The 16,335-nt window shown below is 43.3% G+C and overlaps 1 protein-coding gene across 2 annotated transcripts in view; it reads left to right on the forward strand.

Moving 5' to 3' along the window:
* Positions 1 to 16,335, forward strand: part of LOC139407293 (1-phosphatidylinositol 4,5-bisphosphate phosphodiesterase beta-4-like) — a 170,733-nt gene that overhangs the window by 12,571 nt on the left and 141,827 nt on the right. For both annotated transcript variants that reach the window (XM_071150946.1, XM_071150948.1), the window contains exon 3: positions 15,565 to 15,627. The gene's annotated coding sequence lies outside the window, so the exon portion shown is untranslated. The remainder of the gene's footprint in view (positions 1 to 15,564; positions 15,628 to 16,335) is intronic.

Genomic DNA, 16,335 nt, shown 5'->3' on the forward strand with positions numbered 1-16,335 from the left:
TATGTACTCGCCGACGTAGTTTTGTCTGGGTGCCATACTAAGGAAATGCCATCTATAACAGCCTTGTCAGCAGTTAAATGCAACAACAAAACATTTATAAAAAGCAATCTATTAATGTGGTTTTTGAACTCTATCATTTGTTTACAATCTTGATAGCTGTACTTTTAGTTTATTGGCCATTAGCCAATCAGCATTCTCAAATAACATGAATGCATCCAACTGGTATTTACGACTTTACAACTGGTAAATTCCCACCTCCAACATGTTTACAACCGCAGCATTAAGAGAGAACTTGAGAGATCCAACATAACAATCCTGTCACAACATGCCAGGAACATTGTGAATGCTAAACATTGTGAATGGCATTTCATTTTCCTGCTGTACCCGAAACCAAACCATGGATTCAGTGAACCGTTACACCCCTAACATGTTCGCTACCGTTCAAAAGTTTGGGGTCACTTAGAAATGTTCTTGTTTTTGAAAGAAAAGCACATTTTTTGTCCATTAAAATAACATCAAATTGATCAGAAATACAGTGTAGTCATTGTTAATGTTGTAAATGACTATTGTAGCTGGAAACGGCTGATTTTTAATGGAATATCTACTTAGGTGTACAGAGGTCCATTATCAGCAACCATCACTCACTCCTGTGTTCCAATGGAACATTGTGTTAGCTAATCTAAGTTTATCATTTTAAAAAGGCATCTGAGCTCAATTTCGAGTCTCATAGCAAAGGGTTTGAATACTTATGTAAATTAGGTATTTATTACCACAAATATTTTTAAATGTACTTTTAAATTTCTTTGTGTGCGCCTACGTTTTTCAACTTAGGTGAACACGTACTCCTTGTAAAAAAAAGTCACCATAGAGCCCTGTGTGTGTGTGTGTGTGTGTGTGTGTGTGTGTGTGTGACATAGAGAAAGAAAGATAGAGATGTCCCTCCAACAGATGTCTGGTGTTAACTCATATCAATATTGCTTCTTTTAATAAAATATTTGGCCAAATTATCTAGTCGCCTCAGCATCAGATGACATCCCCATAGCTGTGAAATTACCTCAGGTTGGAAGACACACACACAAACACACACACGTACACATACGTTTTACTATCCTTGTGAGGACCAAACAATTTATTCCCATTCAAAATCTTATTTCTAAACCTAACTCCAAACCTTAACACCAAACACCTAATCCTAATTCTAACACTATGGGGATCAGCAAAATTTCCCCACTTGTGCAAATGTTCCTTGTTTTACTATCCTTATGAGAACATCTGGTCCCCACAAGGATAGTTAAACCAAACACACACCTCTCCACTCACATTGGCTCTCCACCCGTGCCCCAATCCACTGTGGGAATCTGTACATGTGAAGGCAATTTGCATTTCCAATTACTGTGGCAACCTTTGCTCCAGAACACAGAACATGTCCTTTTCTCGTCTCTGTCCTCTTCAGGATAGCTATTATTACCCTCAATGAAATGACACTGACACACTGAGAATGATGTTAAACATCACACAGTTTACTGTTACATAGCAACACACACACACACACACACACACACACACACACACACACCCCCACACACACAGCTCCTTACTGTACCAGGATTATGTCCCATTCTTAATAGGCCTAAATACTCGGACTGCTGCTAATATAGAGATTGTGTATCTCAGAAAGAGTTGAAAAGGGAACGAGGGTGTAAGGAAGATGTCTGTTAAAGTAAAGAAGCATTGTGGAAGTGGAAAGTCCAGGGAGAAGATAATGGAGATAAGTAGAGGGAGGAAAATAGAGGAGAGGAGGGTTAAAACAACATTTCCCTCTTAGTCTGAATGCTGCTCAAACACGACTGGCTGCCTAGAACAAGGCTGATGTTTTGCGTATTCCTAACCAATTGTATTTTTTTGTTTGTTTCTTTGTGTTGTCTGGAACTTATTCTTTTTTACTTATTTTGTGCATAATGTTGCTGCTTCCGTCTCTTATGACCGAAAATAACTTCTGGACATCAGGACTGCGATTACTCACCACGGACTGGCAGAATCCTTTTTTCCTTTAACGAGTTCGACGAGCCCGATGTGAATGATATACTGCTTCCCCGGCAACAGGCCACTTTCAAGGAGCAGGACTCTAACCCGGAAGCTTCTAAAAAAATCCCGGCCCTGATGCTCGTCGAATGTGGCAGGGCTTGCAAACTACTACAGACTACAAAGGGAAGCACAGCCGAGAGCTGCCCAGTGACACGAGCCTACCAGACGAGCTAAACTACTTCTGTGCTCGCTTCGGCTGTTGCTTCCCTTTGTAGTCTGTAATGGTTTGCAAGCCCTGCCACATCTGACGAGCGTAAGAGAGGTGTAGCACGATTCGATCTTAGTCCTGTATTGATGCTTTGCCTGTTTGATGGTTTGTCGGAGGGCAAAGCAGGATTTCTTAAAAACTTCCGGGTTTGAGTTCCGCTCCTTGAAAGCGGCAGCTCTAGCCTTTAGCTCAGTGCAGATGTTGCCTGTATTCCATGGCTTCTGGTTGGGGTATGTACGTACGGTCACTGTACATACATACATGACTGGCTGCCTAGATCACTGACTAGATAAACTAGAGGCCAGAATGCTGCTCAAACACATGGCTAGCTGCCTAGATCAATGACTAGATAAACTAGAGCTTCTTTCACCAGGGCTTCTCTCAGTCTGAGGAGAGAAAGAGAGGGGGGAGAAGGAGAAAGAAAGAGAGCTGTGATTTGTTGCTGCAGAATGCACATGGACACTTGAAGCCACTGTGAGGGATGGGGCCTAAGCACAGATCAGACAGACCAGACAGACCAGACAGACAGACCAGACAGACCAGACAGATCAGACAGACAGACAGACAGACAGACAGACAGACAGACAGACAGACAGACAGAAACTATTTACAGTACCAGACAAAAGTTTAGACACACTTACTCATTCCAGAGTTTTTCTTAATTTTTTTTGCTATTTTCTACATTGTAGAATAAAAAAGTCATCACAACTATGAAATTACATTTATGGAATAATGAAAAAGTGTTTAACAAATCAAACATTTATATTTGAGATTCTTCAAAGTAGCCACCCTTTGCCTTGATGACAGCTTTGCACACTCTTGGCATTCTCTCAACCAGCTTCACCTGGAATGCTTTTCCAACAATCTTGAGCACTTGTTGGCTGCTTTTCCTTCACTCTGCGGTCCAACTCATCCCAAACCATCTCAATGGGTTTGAGGCTGGGTGATTGTGGAGGCCAGGTCATCAGATGCAGCACTCCATCACTCTCCTTCTTGGTCAAATTGCGCTAAAACAGCCTCGAGGTGTGTTTTGGGTCATTGTCCTGTTGAAAAACAAATGCTAGTCCCACTAAGCCCAAACCAGATGGGATGGCGTATCGCTGCAGAATGCTGTGGTAGCCATGCTGGATAAGTGTGCCTTGAATTCTAAATAAATCACAGACAGTGTCACCAGGAAATCACCCCCACACCATAAGACCTCCTCCTCCATTCTTCACTGTGGGAACCTGCAGAGATCATCCGTTCACCTACTCTGCGTCTCAAAAAGACACGGCGGTTGGAACCAAAATCTCTCATTTGGGCTCATCAGACCAAAGGACAGATTTCCACCGGTCTAATGTCCATTGCTCATGTTTCCTGGCCCAAGCAAGTCTCTTCTTCATATTGGTGTCTGTTACTTGAAGTCTGTGAAGCATTTATTTGGCTGCAATTTCCGAGGCTGGTAACGCTAATGAACTTATCCTCCGCAGCAGAGGTAACTTTGGGTCTTCCTTTCATGTGGCGGTCGTCATGAGAGCCTGAATGCGCTTGATGGTTTTTGCGATTACAATTGAAGAAACTTTAAAAGTTCTTGAAATGTTCCACACTGACTGACCTTCATGTCTTAAGTAATGACTTTCGTTCTCTTTGCTTATTTGAACTGTTCTTGCCATAATTAGGAATTGGTCTTTTACCAAATAGGGCTATCTTCTGTATACCACCCCTATCTTGTCACAACCCAACTGATTGGCTCAAATGCATTAAGAAGGAAAGAAATTCCACAAGATACACCTGTTAATTGAAATGCATTCCAGGGGACTGCCTCATGAAGCTGGTTGAGAGAATGCCAAGAGAGTGCAAAGTTGCAATCAAAGTGTGGCTACTTTGAAGAATCTCAAATATAAAATCTATTTTGATTTGTTTAACACTTTGTTTGGTTACTACATGACTCCATATGTGTTATTTCATAGTTTTTATGTCTTCCCCGTTATTCTACAATGTAGAAAATAGTTATGATATGGAATGAGTAGGTGTGTCCAAACTTTCGATTGTTACTGTGTATATATATATATACTTTTGACTGGTACTGTGTGTGTGTGTGTGTGTGTGTGTGATATATATATATATATACAGTGCCTTGCGAAAGTATTCGGCCCCCTTGAACTTTGCGACCTTTTGCCACATTTCAGGCTTCAAACATAAAGATATAAATCTGTATTTTTTTGTGAAGAATCAACAACAAGTGGGACACAATCATGAAGTGGAACAACATTTATTGGATATTTCAAACTTTTTTAACAAATCAAAAACTGAAAAATTGGGCGTGCAAAATTATTCAGCCCCTTTACTTTCAGTGCAGCAAACTCTCTCCAGAAGTTCAGTGAGGATCTCTGAATGATCCAATGTTGACCTAGATGACTAATGATGATAAATACAATCCACCTGTGTGTAATCAAGTCTCCGTATAAATGCAACTGCACTGTGATAGTCTCAGAGGTCCGTTAAAAGCGCAGAGAGCATCATGAAGAACAAGGAACACACCAGGCAGGTCCGAGATACTGTTGTGAAGAAGTTTGAACCCGGATTTGGATACAAAAAGATTTCCCAAGCTTTAAACATCCCAAGGAGCACTGTGCAAGCGATAATATTGAAATGGAAGGAGTATCAGACCACTGCAAATCTACCAAGACCTGGCCGTCCCTCTACACTTTCAGCTCATACAAGGAGAAGACTGATCAGAGATGCAGCCAAGAGGCCCATGATCACTCTGGATGAACTGCAGAGATCTACAGCTGAGGTGGGAGACACTGTCCATAGGACAACAATCAGTCGTATATTGCACAAATCTGGCCTTTATGGAAGAGTGGCAAGAAGAAAGCCATTTCTTAAAGATATCCATAAAAAGTGTTGTTTAAAGTTTGCCACAAGCCAGTCTCGATGTGCAAAACTGATAGAGACATACCCCAAGCGACTTACAGCTGTAATCGCAGCAAAAGGTGGCGCTACAAAGTATTAACTTAAGGGGGCTGAATAATTTTGCACGCCCAATTTTTCAGTTTTTGATTTGTTAAAAAAGTTTGAAATATCCAATAAATGTCGTTCCACTTCATGATTCTGTCCCACTTGTTGTTGATTCTTCACAAAAAAATACAGTTTTATATCTTTATGTTTGAAGCCTGAAATGTGGCAAAAGGTCGCAAAGTTCAAGGGGGCCGATTACTTTCGCAAGGCACTGTATACACACACACACTTAGGTTGGAGTCATTAAAACTCCATTGCTAACCTTTATTACGCATTTTAAAACACTTCCTCCTTTCCCATTTTTGACAATCATCTACAGTTGAAGTCGGAAGTTTACATACATTTAGGTTGGAGTCATTAAAACTTATTTTTCAACCACTCCACAAATTTCATGTTAACAAACTATAGTTTTGGCAAATCGGTTAGGACATCTACTTTGTGCATGACACAAGTAATTTTTCCAATAATTGTTTACAGACAGATTATTTCACTTATAATTCACTGTCCTAGCCAGTCTCCAGATTTCAACCCCATAGAAAATCTTTGGAGGGAGTTGAAAGTCCGTGTTGCCCAGCAACAGCCCCAAAACATCACTGCTCTAGATGAGATCTGCATGGGGGAATGGGCCAAAATACCAGCAACAGTGTGTGAAGACCTTGTGAAGACTTACAGAAAACATTTGACCTCTGTCTTTGCCAACAAAGGGTATATAACAAAGTATTGAGATAAACTTATGTTATTGACCAAATACTTATCTTCCACCATAATTTGCAAATAAATTCATTAAAACTCCTACATTGTGATTTTCTGGATTTTTTTTCTCATTTGGTCTGACATAGTTGAAGTGTACCTATGATAAATTACAGGCCTCTCTCATCTTTTTAAGTGGGAGAACTTACACAATTGGTGGCGGACTAAATACTTTTTTGCCCCACTGTAGGCCTATCTTCAAACTCAAGCCTTTTTGCTTGACATCGTGGGAAAATCAAAAGAAACATTTCACATTCTTAAAATAAAATGGTGATCCTAACTGACCTAAGACAGAGTATTTTTACAAGGATTAAATGTCAGGAATTTTGAAACACTGAGTTTAAATGTATTTGGCTGAGGTGTATGTAAATGTCTGACTTCAACTGTGTATTTATATATATATAAACTGTATATGAAAAAACAAAATGTTCTATTAGCCTGTGGACTTCCGATGCAGAAACAAACAGAACATGTAAACATACAAAAACTCAGTCGCTTGTTGTGACCCTGAGTCTACTGAGTTAGTATATTGGTGGAACTGAACCAAAGCCAGGCATATGTCAAAGGCTTCCTGTGCTTATTTACTTGCTGCTACTTCATTTAGGCCTGCTTTAAACATGGATGCATGACATTCATATCATAACAAATGAATACATTAATACGCAAAGTTTACAAACATGCCGTAACAAATTTTATTGACACGTATTCTATATATACAAAAGTATGTGGACACCCCTTGAAATTAGTGGATTCGGCTATTTCTGCCACACCCATTGTTGACAGGTGTATAAAATCGAACACACAGCCATGTAATCTCCAAAGACAAACATTGGCAGTAGAATAGCCTTACTGATGAGCTCAGTGACTTTCAATGTGGCACAGTCAACGGATGCCACCAGTTCATCAAATTTCTGCCCTGCTAGAGTAAACTGTAAGTGCTGTTATCGTGAAATGGAACCATCTGGGAGCAACAACGGCTCAACCGTGAAGTGGTAGGCCACACAAGCTCACAGAACGGGACCACCGAGTGCTGAAGCGCATAAAAATTGTCTGTCCTAGGTTGCAACACACACTAGCATGTTCTAAACTGCCTCTGGAAGCAACGTCAGCACAATAACTGTTTGTCGGGAGCTTCATGAAATGGGTTTCCATGGCCGAGTAGCTGCACACAGGCCTAAGATCACCATGCGCAATGCCAAGCGTCAGCTGGAGTGGTGTAAAGCTCACCTCCATTGGACTCCGGAGCAGTGGAAACACATTCTCTGGAGTGACGAATCATGCTTCACCATCTGGCAGTCCAACGGATGCCAGGAGAACACTACCTGCCCCAATGCATGGTGACAACTGTAGAGTTCGATGGAGGAGGAATAATGGTGTAGGACAGTTTTTCATGGTTCGGGCTGTGGCAATAGTTTGGGGAAGGATCCTTTCCTGATTCAGCATGACAATGCCCCCATGCACAAAGCGAGGTCCATACAAAAACGGTTTGTCGAGATTGATGTGGAAGAACTTGATTGGTCTGCTCAGAGCTTTGACCTCAACCCCATCAAACACCTTTGGGATGAATTGGAATGCCGACTGCGAGGCAGGCCTAATCGCCCAACATCAGTGCCCGACCTCACTAATGCTCCTGAATGGAAGTCCCCACAGCAATGTTCCAACATCTAGTGGAAAGCCTTCCCAGAGGAGTGGAGGATGTTATAGCAGCAAAGGGGAACCAACTCCATATGAATGCCCATGATTTTAGAATGAGATGTTTGACGAACATGTGTCCACATACTTTTGGCCATAGTGTATTTGACAAGGATAGTAGTGTGCTTTTTGTTCAGACTAGCAGAATAACGAGGCTGAGGAATATTAGCCCCAGCGTCAGCTACAGGATGGTCTGCTGCTGCCTCATTGGACTCTCTCCTGAGTCCACCTAATGAAGGGGATCACACACACACACACACACACACACACACACAGCAGAGATGCAGACACACACACACACACACACACAGCAGAGATGCAGACACACACACACAGAGCAGAGATGCAGACACACACATCATTACACACAGCAGTGTTTTCACACCGGGAGGGACACACACATACTGTAAACTGAGTGACACAGACATACTGTATACTGAGTGACACACACATACTGTATACTGAGTGACACACATACTGTATACTGAGTGACACACACATACTGTATACTGAGTGACACACTGGCAGCAGAGCAGTGTAATTAGAGGAAGAGGAGGAGGTTGTTTATTAAAGCAGAGGTTACCATGGACCCCTTCCTACAACACACACACACACACACACACACACACACACACAAACATTCACCCACACACCGATTTACACGATGCATTCCTCAGCATTGGATCCACCCCCATGCAAATTAGCCAAAAAATTACCAAAACACAGCTTTTAAAAATCTCTGTCTCTGTGTTTATGTCTGTGTGCCTGTGTGCGTGACAGTGGTTACTAGTGATGGTAGGTAGAAACAAGGTGGGTCAAGAGATGACGGAATGGAGTTATGTATATGCTGAGCAATCAACACTTATAGCGTACTCCTTACCAATATTCTATTCACAAAATACAATGAATACCATGCTGTCCACCAGGAGTGTTGGATAAAGTGTTACAAAACAGGTCCTTGTGATAGTAACCCCAGACCAGACCTGACTCCCTCCCTGCACACTAATGGTGCTACTAATTAGACTGTAGAGGGGCACTGTGTGTGTGTATGTGTGTGTTATTAGACAGAGAGCCCCTGACCTCATTAACAGTCAGCCTTCCACCAGTTACTTAACCTTTATTCAACTAGGCAAGTCAGATAAGAACCAATTCTTATTTACAATGACGGCCTACCAGGGAACAGTGCCTTGTTCAGGGGGAGAACGACCGATTTTTACCTTGTCAGCTCGGGGATTCAATCCATCAACCTTTCGGTTACTAGTCCGAAGCTCTAACCACTAGGCTACCTGCCACCACATCTGCTCTATTCCTTTTACACTGGAGGACATATCTCTAACAATCTATTCTCTATCGTTCTTTCTCTCTCTCTCTGAATCTCTCTCTCTCTGAATCTCTCTGCCTCTTTGCCTCTCTCAATTTAATTCAAGGGGCTTTATTGGCATGGGAAACATATGTTAACATTGCCAAAGCAAGTAAAGTAGATAATATACAAAAGTGAAATAAACAATAAAAATGAACAATAAACATTGCACTCACACTCTCTCTGCCTCTCTCTCTGCCTTTCCTCTCTCTCTTTGCCTTTCTCTCTGCTTCTCTCTCTCCTCTCGCTATTCTCTGTCTTCATCTGCATTCTCTATATGACTTGTTAAGCAGACTATTGTAAATATGTGTGTAGTGCTCTCCACAGAGAGGGTCGTGGTGTTGAGTCTTACTGCACTCATAGTAATGGACTGAACATTAGAAAGTCATGCTGCGATGCCCTGCCACTATCAGAGGCCTAGATTGTGGGCTAAGAATGTACTGTATAATGTACCACTACATACTGTTCAGTTCACAATAGCCTAATGTAGACCCTGCAGACACACACGTACAAACACACGTATACGCACACACATACTCACATATGCACATACACACGCACATACACACAAACGCACATACACATACTCACATATGCACATACACAAACACACACACAGACACACATGTGCACACACATACACACGCACATACACGCACATACACACACATACACACACACACACAGCACATACACACACACCATTCACAGCTCCTAAGCACTTCTACATACTATGAGTATACTATCAGTATGACATCTAGACGAGGTGTGTGTGTGTGTGTGTGTGTGTGTGTGTGTGTGTGTGTGTGTGTGTGTGTGTGTGTGTGTGTGTGTGTGTGTGTGTGTGTGTGTGTGTGTGTGTGTGTGTGTGTGTGTGTGTGTGTGTGTGTGTGTGTGTGTGTGTGTGTGTGTGTGTGTGTGTGTGTGCAAGCAAAACATTTTAGCGGCCCCCATCGTGACAACGAGAAGAAAAAATTTACGTTTGAAAGTTAATTTCTTGCAATTCTACACATTTTGTAATGGGGCGGAGGGAATATTTAGCAATTTTTTAACTAATTTCATGCAATTCTACCCGTTTTGCCATGTGGCAGAGAGAAAAAGGTTCAGTTTTTCAGCAAAGTTTCTGCAATTCTACACAATTTGCCATAGGGTGGAGGCAAATGTTTGCAGTTTTTAATCTGGTAACTGATTATCAATTTGAAAATAAAAGAGAGCCGCACACTCTAGGAGCTCAGATGCAAAAATTCAACCACTAACGTTTTGACAGCCAAGCTGTCCCCATCAGGGTATATCAATAACTGACGACCCCGGTTGGTAATTCACCATGTTTACTACAAGTTTAGATAGCTGGCCACTAGACTAACTTATGGAAAGGCGACCATCGCTCTCTCCCAGAAGCTTGGCTGGTGTAAAATCCGCAATTTCAGACAAACAAAAGGAGCAATGGGGCCGCACTAAAAAAGATGCTGCATAAAACTTCATTATTCGAAGAATTTGTAGTTGTTTGTATTTTACCCCCTCGATCTCGTCTCATCACTGCAACTCCCCAACGGGCTCGGGAGAGGCGAAGGTGGAGTCATGCTTCCTCCGAAACATGAGTCGCCTAACAACGCTCCTTAACACCCACCAGCTTAACCCGGTAGCCAGCTGCACCTCTGTGTCGGAGGAAACACCGTTCAACTGTCATCCGGGGTCAGCCTGCAGGTACCCGGCCCGCCACAAGAAGTCGCTAGAGCGCGGTGAGCCAAATAAAGCCCCCCTGGCCAAACTCTCCCCTAACCTGGACAAAGCTGGGCCAAACCCTCCCCTAACCTGGACAACGCTGGGCCAAACCCTCCCCTAACCTGGACAACGCTAGGCCAAACCCTCCCCTAACCTGGACAACGCTGGGTCAAACCCTCCCCTAACCTGGACAACGCTGGGCCAAACCCTCCCCTAACCTGGACAACGCTGGGCCAAACCCTCCCCTGACCTGGACAACGCTGGGCCAAACCCTCCCCTAACCTGGACAACGCTGGGCCAAACCCTCCCCTGACCTGGACAACGCTGGGCCAAACCCTCCACTAACCTGGACAACGCTGGGCCAAACCCTCCCCTAACCTGGACAACGCTGGGCCAAACCCTCCCCTGACCTGGACAACGCTGGGCCAAACCCTCGCCTAACCTGGACAACGCTGGGCCAATTGTGTGCCGTCCTATGGGACTCCCGAACACAGCCGGTTGTGGCACAGCCCGGGATATTGGCGAAACCATCATGTACATTACATCCATGATGCTAGATTACAACACTACACAGCCCCATTCACATGCCCCAAAGCCTTACCCCAGCCTCTCACCATATACAGTAAGCTCATACTACACCATACAGTGCAATACGCGTGTCTGAGTAGTCTTTTCAACAGTTGTGCCTAGGAAGCATTGCTAATAGTAAGAGAGGCTGATGTCAAAGTATCAACTCTCTCGCCCCATCTCTCGTCCCATCTCGCCTAGTTTCCTCTCTGCTCAATGATCACTGATCTGATCTGGCAGTGGAACTAATATGATGCTTGTATTTCTCCTGACCAGGAAAAAACATGTCTCAGGTTAGACCTATAGGCTATAGACTTTTCCTGATCAGGTCATGTGACCAGGAAATACTCTTGACCCTTGTAATACAGAAAGGAGAGAAGGTAATGAAGGGATGAGAGTATTGAGAGACAGACTAACATCCTTATTACATCAGCTCTTACCCCATCAGTCACTCCTCCCCTGCCCTCTTCACCCCATCACTCCTCCACAGTCTATCTTTAGAAGAGCAATATTCAATATGGTGGCCTACTGACCCCTCCATGACCTTCTCAGAACCCCAGCTGTCCTATGGGAGGCAGCTGGAGGGTGACGGGATATTCCCAGAACCATGCTCCAATAAGAACACAGCGTTTGTATAAGGTCCCTTCAGAGCCGGCCTTACTGCGGGAGGATGGAAGGACTTGAGAAAAGTGTGTGTCCCTCTCTCTCCGTCAGTGTTTGAGTAGGAACCAATAGTCCCAGCAGGACGTTGCTGTCAGAACACGTCCTAATGTGACACATTCTGAGATGGAGATTGTCATTATCTGGAGACATGGGCTACTTCTCTCCTTTCTTGACAGACAGACAGACAGACAGACAGACAGACAGACAGACAGACTTCAGTCAAGGCGGGTAGTTTTATTGCTGTAACCCACAGCTCTATATTTCACTAGTGAAGTCTGCAGGTATTTTACCCTCTGTCTGTCTGTCTGTCTGTCTGTCTGTCTGTCTGTCTGTCTGTCTGTCTGTCTGTCTGTCTGTGTGGCAAAGAGAACAGGAGGAGTGAAATGAATAGGCTGTTTGAAGTGTGAGAGAGATAGAGAATGAAGGTGAGTGTATGTGCGTTTGCGTGTTGAGCACCCACGTGTCTGCCGTTAGTCTCTTATTCCAGCCTACACTGGTTTCCCACGTAGATGTGGCTGTGATTGATTTTAAAGCTGTGTCATGCCTGACTGATAATGTAAATCTCTCTCTAGCTACCAGTGTGTGTGTGTTGGGATTGAGATTACCAACCTCTTATCTGCTAGACTGATCAACAGGAATCTCTGCTGCCTGCCTGACACTTCACCCCTCTGATGATGTTACCTGGAATAACACTGGCTGGGCCTAAAAATAAACCCACTGTTGTGATTGTGCCTGATGGAGAGAGTTCTCTGTCTGTAGAGAGATTGATGGAGAGAGTTCTCTGTCTGTAGAGAGATTGATGGAGAGAGTTCTCTGTCTATAGAGAGATTGATGGAGAGAGTTCTCTGTCTGTAGAGAGATTGATGGAGAGAGTTCTCTGTCTGTAGGGAGATTGATGGAGAGAGTTCTCTGTCTGTAGGGAGATTGATGGAGAGAGTTCTCTGTCTGTAGAGAGATTGATGGAGAGAGTTGTCTGTCTGTAGAGAGATTGATGGAGAGAGTTCTCTGTCTAGAGAGATTGATGGAGAGAGTTCTGTCTGTAGAGAGATTGATGGAGAGAGTAATCTGTCTGTAGAGAGATTGATGGAGAGTTCTCTGTCTAGAGAGATTGATGGAGAGAGTTCTCTGTCTAGAGAGATTGATGGAGAGAGTTCTCTGTCTAGAGAGATTGATGGAGAGAGTTCTCTGTCTAGAGAGATTGATGGAGAGAGTTCTCTGTCTAGAGAGAGATTGATGGAGAGAGTTCTCTGTCTGTAGAGAGATTGATAGAGAGTTCTCTGTCTAGAGAGATTGATGGAGAGAGTTCTCTGTCTAGAGAGAGATTGATAGAGAGTTCTCTGTCTAGAGAGAGATTGATGGAGAGAGTTCTCTGTCTGTAGAGAGATTGATGGAGAGTTCTCTGTCTAGAGAGATTGATGGAGAGAGTTCTCTGTCTAGAGAGATTGATGGAGAGAGTTCTCTGTCTAGAGAGATTGATGGAGAGAGTTCTCTGTCTAGAGAGATTGATGGAGAGAGTTCTCTGTCTAGAGAGATTGATGGAGAGAGTTCTCTGTCTAGAGAGATTGATGGAGAGAGTTCTCTGTCTAGAGAGATTGATGGAGAGAGTTATCTGTCTATAGAGAGATTGATGGAGAGAGTTGTCTGTCTGTAGAGAGATTGATGGAGAGAGTTGTCTGTCTGTAGAGAGATTGATGGAGAGAGTTCTCTGTCTGTAGAGAGATTGATGGAGAGAGTTCTCTGTCTGTAGAGAGATTGATGGAGAGAGTTCTCTGTCTGTAGAGAGATTGTCTAGAGAGATTGATGGAGCGAGTTCTCTGTCTGTAGAGAGATTGATGGAGAGAGTTCTCTGTCTGTAGAGCGATTGATGGATAGAGTTGTCTGTCTGTAGAGAGATTGATGGAGAGAGTTCTCTGTCTAGAGAGATTGATGGAGAGAGTTCTCTGTCTAGAGAGATTGATGGAGAGAGTTCTCTGTCTGTAGAGAGATTGATGGAGAGAGTTCTCTGTCTGTAGAGAGATTGATGGAGAGAGTTCTCTGTCTAGAGAGATTGATGGAGAGAGTTGTCTGTCTGTAGAGAGATTGATGGAGAGAGTTCTCTGTCTGTAGAGAGATTGATGGAGAGAGTTCTGTCTGTAGAGAGATTGATAGAGAGTTATCTGTCTGTAGAGAGATTGATGGAGAGAGTTGTCTGTCTGTAGAGAGATTGATGAAGAGAGTTGTCTGTCTGTAGTGAGATTGATGGAGAGAGTTCTCTGTCTGTAGAGAGATTGATGGAGAGAGTTGTCTGTCTGTAGAGAGATTGATGGAGAGAGTTCTCTGTCTAGAGAGATTGATGGAGAGAGTTCTCTGTCTGTAGGGAGATTGATGGAGAGAGTTCTCTGTCTGTAGTGAGATTGATGGAGAGAGTTCTGTCTGTAGTGAGATTGATGGAGAGAGTTGTCTGTCTGTAGAGAGATTGATGGAGAGAGTTCTCTGTCTGTAGAGAGATTGATGGAGAGAGTTCTCTGTCTGTAGAGAGATTGATGGAGAGAGTTCTCTGTCTAGAGAGATTGATGGAGAGAGTTCTCTGTCTGTAGGGAGATTGATGGAGAGAGTTCTCTGTCTGTATTGAGATTGATGGAGAGATGTCCTGTGAAATGAGAGGAGGATGGAACACTAGAGTCCTAACATGTTTAAGTTGGTGACTTGGCTTCATCCATTTGATCTAACAGTCTAAATGCTGTCAGAGTTATCACAAAAACAGGGAGCTGATTTTCAATGCCATCTTTTCATAAAAACAAGTCTTTCCATGACACTGATCCCCCCCCTTCTCACACTCTCTCTCTCTAATCCCTCTTTCTCCCCCTCTCTCTCACCTCCCCCATGGTTTAGTACCATGTTCCCACCAAAACACTCACTGTCTAACATAAATATCAGCCTATACATGACATGCCTAGATTGCCTGGCGGCTCAACAAACTGCTCTCCAACTAGAGAGGCCTGTGAAAGCCACTCTACTGAGTGGTACTGCTTGACGTGCCACACGGAGCTGTTTGGACGGGCTGTGGAGGAGGCCTGTGACTGGCCTGAGAGTGGCAGAGAGGAGAGATGGAGAGCAGAGGGGAAGAGAGATGTAGTCAATTGCATACTGTTAAGGTAGAGATGCCCATTGAATAGGAAACGATTAACTCTGGGATGCACTCTCTTCCTCGCTCTCTCACTCGCCCCCCATCCCTCTCTCTACCCTTCTCTCTCCCTCTGCTAATCGGCAGATGCAGCGCTAGCTGTGTGATTTTCCAGCTCATTTCCAGCAGTCATTCCTGGTTAGGGAACATTTATGACCTTGCAGCTTGTTATTAAAAGTAGATTCTGCAGAAAGGCAGAGGGAGAGGTATGATTAAAATGTTCAGATGCAGTAATGAGTATTTCAGGATGTGTGAACTTAATCTCACTTCAGTGTTTTTCCCCTGGAGGCATTAGAGCCATCCTCAATAATGAGATGTGTTATTACTGTAACTACTCTCTCTCTCTCCATACAGAACGTGGTCCAGTGCCCTCCACTGTGCCGCCTCCTCCCAGTTCAGAGCCCTTCCGTCTGTCCGGTAAGAACTATACTATAGATATAACTATGATATGCTATGCTGTCCTATAATATACTATACTATACCACTACTGTACTTGCTCCTACTATTCTTCACTTGTCAGTTATTACTACAGCTATACTTTACTCACTACTACTCACTACTACTCACTACTACTCACTACTACTCACTACTACTCACTACTACTCACTCAGAGCCTAAGATTTTCACTGTACCCTGCAATCACACCTGCAACCTCTGTACATGTGACTATTTAATACTCTGAATCTACTATTACTCGACTACTTAGTCACTACACTACTGCAACTGTACCCACTTACTACTCCAACTGTAGTAGTATTTTGAAATTAGAAATAAACAGGAGATGTTTCAAGTAAACTTCCATTGTGCTACCAAGAGTTGTTGAGGTAAACACTCAGTATTTGGTGAAAGGAGAGAAAGACATTGAGAATGGGAAGAAATCAAACATGAGGCCTACTGGTGGAAAATCGTTCATTTTGCCGTTTGATGCCCAGATATGGAAAAGAAGGAGGGACATCATCTTCATATATCAATTGATTTATATTAGTCAAACGAGATAAGAAGGAACATTGATTTATTAAACCTCCATTCCCGTTGCTCTTTAAATTATGCTAATGTGATAGCAACATGAGAGAATATGGAGCATACAAGCATAATTACCTATGCCAGCGGTTCCCAAACTTTTCA

This window comes from Oncorhynchus clarkii, chromosome 4 (genome assembly GCF_045791955.1).
Source record: "Oncorhynchus clarkii lewisi isolate Uvic-CL-2024 chromosome 4, UVic_Ocla_1.0, whole genome shotgun sequence".
Classification (NCBI taxonomy): Eukaryota; Metazoa; Chordata; class Actinopteri; order Salmoniformes; family Salmonidae; genus Oncorhynchus; species Oncorhynchus clarkii.